Here is a 7,256-nt window from a genome sequence, read left to right as displayed (position 1 = left end):
GGACTCATCCGAATTATTTCATTGGTTAATCTGATTAACAATTTTGCAAAGAATATATAAGAATATATAATGAAAAAAAAATCAATATTTATAAAATTTATATATACAAAAATTCTTTGCAAAATTGTTTTTCTTTCTGGAAGATGTCAAAAACATATATACTCCTTCCTGACATTTGATATCTACGTGGTCAAGGCCGTCGTAGCGTACTTGGCATTTTAAGCCCGGGTTTTCCTAAAAAATAGGTTTGTTGCTCGCCTAAAGTACCAAAGGATGTTTAGAGGTATCGCGAGTTCGATACCCGGTTCGTCCTTGTCAGAAAACTTTCCGGACACAGGGGTACATCAAAAAACGCCGATTTGACCGCAGCAAAAAATTTCTGCCGCAGGGAGTCCCCCATCGAGGGGTTAGCTCACCAACCTCTCGATGTGTAGGAAAAACAAGCCTGCCGTTCGGAATCGGCAATAAATTGTAGGTCCCGGTCTAATTAGCCCTCGTGTGCAGAAAATGACCGTGGTGCGACAAAAATGATCAAATGGGTATTATTTTAATCGAGGAAAAGAAAATGTCATGTGAGCAAAAAAAAAGCACATTTCTTCAGTTCAGGGACAGTAGTGAAAATTTGATTGTTACAGTGGTGCCATCTGTTGAAGACGGGACTAATACAAGTGAATTTTATTAAGTCTCCAGATTGATGCGAATGATTACGCACGTTGGCTGGTATTGTCTCTCATTTGCGTGTCCTTGGCCCCATACTTTTTTCACTTTTTATCGATAGACTTGATCAGGGTATCGATGGGATTACTAGAAAATTCGCAGATGATGTGAAGTTAATGGGGGTAATCGGGAATCAAAGCGATAAGGAGTCGCTCCAGACCAGTCTAAACAGGATTGCAGTATGGGCAAATGAATGGAGCATGACTTTTAGCGTTGATAAGTGCATGGTCACTCATTTTGGTTCGAACAACCCACGGTTCTCTTACGAGTTGAATGGTGTCACTATCCCGGATGCAACTAGGGTCACCGATTTGGGAATTCTCATTGACAAGCGGCTTAGGTTTTCTGAACATTGTTCAGCGGTGGTCAAAAAAACGAATAGAATGCTTGGTCTCATTTTCAGTCTCTTCGCGTTCTCCTAAAGTCATTCTTCCGCTTTTTCGAGGCTTAGTTCGTCCTGGACTGGAGTATGCTGCAAGGTTTTGGAGACCATACCTACAGAGGGACATAGACTTGGTTGAAGGGGTGCAGAGAAGAGCTACGCGTGTCCTTATTGGCACACAGGGCTTGAGTTATGAAGATAGACTTCTTTTTTTAAATATGTTCACATTGGATGAACGCAGGTGTCGAGGAGATATGATCGAAGTGTTCAAAATTTTCAATGGGATGGATAGGATGGACCATGAACTTTTAGTACACCGCCAATCGACTGCTTTTACAAGGGTACACCAGTATCGATTGGTGAGGGACAATGCAAGGTTATGGTGTCGCAGGGAATTTTTCTCTACTAGGGTTGTTAACAAATGGAATAGCTTACCCCCGAGGTAGTAAATTGTAACACAATTGACACGTTTAAAAAGAAATACGATAAACATGTTGGGGTAAATCGAGAAACTCTGTCCATACTTAGAATAAGACAACCATAAGTATTCTTTATGGGCGTTGTATAATATTTTATCATGTGTATATATTGTTTATAATTTTTGTTAATTGTATTTTTAATTGGGTTGCTGTATTTTTGAAATATATGACACCATACTTTTATGGGCATCTTTTTCTCAGGGGCATTTTGCCTGTTGTGGCGTTGTATTTGTATCTGTATTTGTATCCTCATCATCATTTATTTTATTTATACAATATTGTTGGTCTTAGGCCTGTACAGTTGGGCCTTATACACACTAGGCCTATACAGAATGAGACATTGATATTGTTTTAAAATTGTGCAAAAACCTAGTGATAGTGGGCATGGCCCGTGAAAAGTGGAGTGGGCATATCTAATGCATATGTGTATATATGAATTGACATCATCATCATCATCGTGCCCCACCCCCAGACTTCCAAGTGTATCTCCGCCTTTGATAGTGGGGAGTTGAACAAACTCCCCAGCTCTATTGTCGACTCCCCCACTATCACTAGTTTTTGTCCAATATCAAACAATATCTTTGTCACTTTCAATCGCATCCTTTTGTATAGGCCAACAATATAAATAAATAAATATTGTATAAATAAATAATTGCATAGTACCTTCCAATCGCTCGTGTGTCTGATATCCTTCTCGCTTATATGTCTGATTTCAGTTTACCTCTACGGATTACAGCACCGAGGAATGGCTAAAGAAGATCCAGAACCTGGTGTTGGGCCTGACCCTCGACGCAGGTACTCGCCACAAATTTCAGCACAATCAGTTCCAACGCCAGGTGTTAATGGAATTGGACAGATTCAATGAAGAGCTATTCAAACAGAAGCAGGCCGAGAAGAGGTGTCATCTGCAGGCCCAACGGGAGACGGGCCAGAACGCGGCCGGTTCCGGTCAGTTATCAGCAAGTGGAGTTTCCTACGTCGATGGGGGACGGCAACAGCAGCAGCAGATTGCCGAACAGCAAAAGATAGACGATGGCTCTGCTAGAGCCGACAGGATCCCGACGGATGGACTGCAGCAGCAGCCCAAGGCGGAAGTCGCACGCTGTCTGCAGCAACCCCCAGGACGCGGTCGAGGAAGACTCTTGGTTGAACTGGATTAAAAATGTAGTGAAGTCCGCGCTTTTTTGATGTCCATGATTCTGGGTGGGCGTTGAAAGCGTTTCTTTGAATAACTGGGCCAATGATGCATACTATTTTGTCAGGTAAAAACCTGGATAATTCCTCAGCACTTTATTTTAATGTTGAACCACCACATTGGTGCGTAAACTTTCGTTATGTACTGAGTCAAACGAAAGACAATGACAGTAAAATGACATTTCCATTGGGCTTTTCTGTTGCAGAGTATAACCTTAAAATAGCGTTCGCTGTTGTGAGCCACCTAGCATGCGAAAGTTTACCTGGATCACGGTGTGATACCGAAGCAGGTAAACCACCAATTTCTATTGCTCGTACTATTTCCACAAGATATCTCTGATCTGCACTTAAATCACTGTTATCGCTGTCCATTATCAGAAGGTTATTAGAGATTGGTTTAAATTTCACAATAGGTAATAGTAATCTTTCACAATTTTCCAAACTTTTTCCGATATCACCTTGAAACCCGTGTGGACTGATGGAACATTCATCTAAATTCCTTCACAAGATGCCTTAGATGTGAAGTGAAAAAGACAAATAAGCCATTGCAAGGGATGGCCTATTTCTTTCTCTATTAATTTGATAACACCATTTTTATAACCAGTATTGGTAACAGTTACGTTCATGTTGTGATTATTCCAAAAAATGCGGTACTCTATTAAACTACACGTACCGCAATAAAAAAATATACGGAATGAAATATAGAAACAAAAGACCACAATAAAATATATATTAGTTACTGCTCATTTCGTTTTTAATTCTAATAAAAAAAATTAATAACCACTCAAGAAATCCCATATTAATTCGTATTTAGAATCAATTTAATATAATAAATTTGATTATTCAGGCCTGTAGAATTGAAATTTTGGAAAATTGTCTTTAAACTTATGAACATGCAAAATTTTGGAAACCATGAAGTTTCGTGATGCATTTTTGGTCACTGATTTTAAACGTATCTCATTTTTGAGTATCACGTAAAAATTTTCCCAAAAATTGATTTCGGTATAACAGAAGAAAATCTATAAAATATGTATGACATGAATGTCGCTCTCCACTTGTTAATATAAGATATACAGAAGACTGGGTATTGTGAAGATATTTATTATTTGAGATGTTAATTTTTTTTTTTCTAAGGAAGGAAAAAAACTCATCTCTGCCTCTACCGGGAGTCGAACCCGGGTCTCTCGATTGCCGGATGAGTGCTCTGACCACTAAGCTACAGAGGAGATAGAGATTTTCCTTCGCTAGAGCATATTATGTGTAAATAATAAATATCTTCACAACATCCAGTCTTCTGTATATCTTGTATTAACAAGTGGAGAGCGACATTCATGTCATATAGTCTCCGAAATTCAACCACATGTGTGGTCAAAAATGGCAGTTAAATTAACGCTACAATTTTATTTTAAAATTTAAGCTCGTATTCTAATGTACGATTCAATCTGAAATTCATTTTTTTTATTGTTATCTTTGTTTTTGAAAAGTTTTGTCATTTCACGATTATAAAGGATAGAAAAATTTGTAACTGCCATTCGCACGCGTTGTTTAGGAGCACAATCTCTCCACTTCCCAAACCTTTCCACACTAAACATCGCATGCTTTAATTTAATATTTCAATATTATTTAGTTGATGGGTATGATGGTCTCAGACAGGCTCTTATCTGAGATCGCCCTCCAACCACTCGCACGCATATCCCATCGTTCCCGCCACCAACCATTCCCGAATGTAAATTCATTACTTAGTAGCGTTTTTTGTATGAGAGCTCGACTCGCCGCAATTGCCTCACCATCACTATCACCATACAACAAACGCCGGTCCCTGACTATTTATTTTCATTAAAATATTTTTTATAAAAATTAATATTTTACCTAATTAATAATGATCATGGAATGGCGTGGACAACGGGTCTCTTGTCCAGGAATCACCTCCTCCAAGCGTACAACATCCAAGATATACCCCCGACCACTTCCACCCTTTAACTTCAAGAGAAAATAATGACGAAGGACACATTTTCAATTCTATTTTTATAATATTCGAATACTTTGATGAGTTGTCAACAATAGAAATGTTTAGTCTCTTTAGTTTTTGTTCGTGAATGAAATTTTCATTTATAAGATATATAGAAGACTGGATGTTGTGAAGATATTTATTATTTGAGATGTTACTTTTTTAAGGAAGGAAAAAACTCATCTCTGCCTCTACCGGGAGTCGAACCCGGGTCCCTCGATTGCCGGACGAGTGCTCTGACCACTAAGCTACAGAGGAGATAGAGATTTTCCTTCGCTAGAGCGTATATATGCCGAACGGAACCGTGCAATGGACGGTGAAACCAATCAGCTAATAGCTCATGGACGACGAGCCACCAGAAGGCTATATATATGACATGAATGTCGCTCTCCACTTGTTAATATAAGATATATAGAAGACTGGATGTTGTGAAGATATTTATTATTTGAGATGTTACTTTTTTAAGGAAGGAAAAAACTCATCTCTGCCTCTACCGGGAGTCGAACCCGGGTCCCTCGATTGCCGGACGAGTGCTCTGACCACTAAGCTACAGAGGAGATAGAGATTTTCCTTCGCTAGAGCGTATATATGCCGAACGGAACCGTGCAATGGACGGTGAAACCAATCAGCTAATAGCTCATGGACGACGAGCCACCAGAAGGCTATATATATGACATGAATGTCGCTCTCCACTTGTTAATATAAGATATATAGAAGACTGGATGTTGTGAAGATATTTATTATTTGAGATGTTACTTTTTTAAGGAAGGAAAAAACTCATCTCTGCCTCTACCGGGAGTCGAACCCGGGTCCCTCGATTGCCGGACGAGTGCTCTGACCACTAAGCTACAGAGGAGATAGAGATTTTCCTTCGCTAGAGCGTATATATGCCGAACGGAACCGTGCAATGGACGGTGAAACCAATCAGCTAATAGCTCATGGACGACGAGCCACCAGAAGGCTATATATATGACATGAATGTCGCTCTCCACTTGTTAATATAAGATATATAGAAGACTGGATGTTGTGAAGATATTTATTATTTGAGATGTTACTTTTTTAAGGAAGGAAAAATGAGTTTTTTCCTTCCTTAAAAAAGTAACATCTCAAATAATAAATATCTTCACAACATCCAGTCTTCTATATATCTTATATTAACAAGTGGAGAGCGACATTCATGTCATATATATAGCCTTCTGGTGGCTCGTCGTCCATGAGCTATTAGCTGATTGGTTTCACCGTCCATTGCACGGTTCCGTTCGGCATATATACGCTCTAGCGAAGGAAAAAATCTCTATCTCCTCTGTAGCTTAGTGGTCAGAGCACTCGTCCGGCAATCGAGGGACCCGGGTTCGACTCCCGGTAGAGGCAGAGATGAGTTTTTTCCTTCCTTAAAAAAGTAACATCTCAAATAATAAATATCTTCACAACATCCAGTCTTCTATATATCTTATATTAACAAGTGGAGAGCGACATTCATGTCATATATATAGCCTTCTGGTGGCTCGTCGTCCATGAGCTATTAGCTGATTGGTTTCACCGTCCATTGCACGGTTCCGTTCGGCATATATACGCTCTAGCGAAGGAAAATCTCTATCTCCTCTGTAGCTTAGTGGTCAGAGCACTCGTCCGGCAATCGAGGGACCCGGGTTCGACTCCCGGTAGAGGCAGAGATGAGTTTTTTCCTTCCTTAAAAAAGTAACATCTCAAATAATAAATATCTTCACAACATCCAGTCTTCTATATATCTTATATTAACAAGTGGAGAGCGACATTCATGTCATGTCAGAAATTTTCATTGTTGGGTAACGTCAGCAAACTATTTAAATGAGGGGTAGCCAACAATTGGTCCGCGAACCGCATTCTGATGCAAGTACAGTGGACTCAATAATCCGATATTTTTAGGTGACTTTCCTTTCAGCTTAGAAGAGGAGAACTTGTCACTGTATGACTGTGTGCAGAAGTTTGTATTCCTAAAAGGGCTTTTCCAGTTGACTTCTATTAATCCAATGATTTCGATGATCCGGCGCACCCTGGTCTGATATGCGCTGAATTAGTGACTCTACTGTATCATGTTGAAGGTCTGCTTGCACTCTGCGGAGAGACTTTTGCAAATAGTGGACAGTGTGGCCGGGCTCGCATTCACGTTCGAAGTTGGAAAACCAACTTCAGTCGATCACCACTGTGCCGCCAAAGAGGTTCAAACCCGATATTCATGATGAGAGTCCAGCATATGCATGATGTTCATGAGAACGCATGCTCATTAGTGGTAAATGACACGAGTCTCCAAATTCGCGTATACATTAGCAAACGGTTTATGTAATGCAAGCATTCCCACCTCTTTGAGATTACCTCCATTCTTATATTTCATAGGGATTAAAAACATGGGATGCAATACCGTTGTTTCGCGATTGCGTTGCCCAAAAAATTGAAAAAATGGGTATGGACTGAACAAAATTATTTGATTGGCTGATCA

Source organism: Pholcus phalangioides, unplaced genomic scaffold, assembly GCF_987345545.1.
Source record: "Pholcus phalangioides strain wild (caught in Gottingen) unplaced genomic scaffold, Ppha-v1.0 ptg000024l_1, whole genome shotgun sequence".
Taxonomy (NCBI): domain Eukaryota; kingdom Metazoa; phylum Arthropoda; class Arachnida; order Araneae; family Pholcidae; genus Pholcus; species Pholcus phalangioides.
This window is presented reverse-complemented; position numbering follows the sequence as displayed.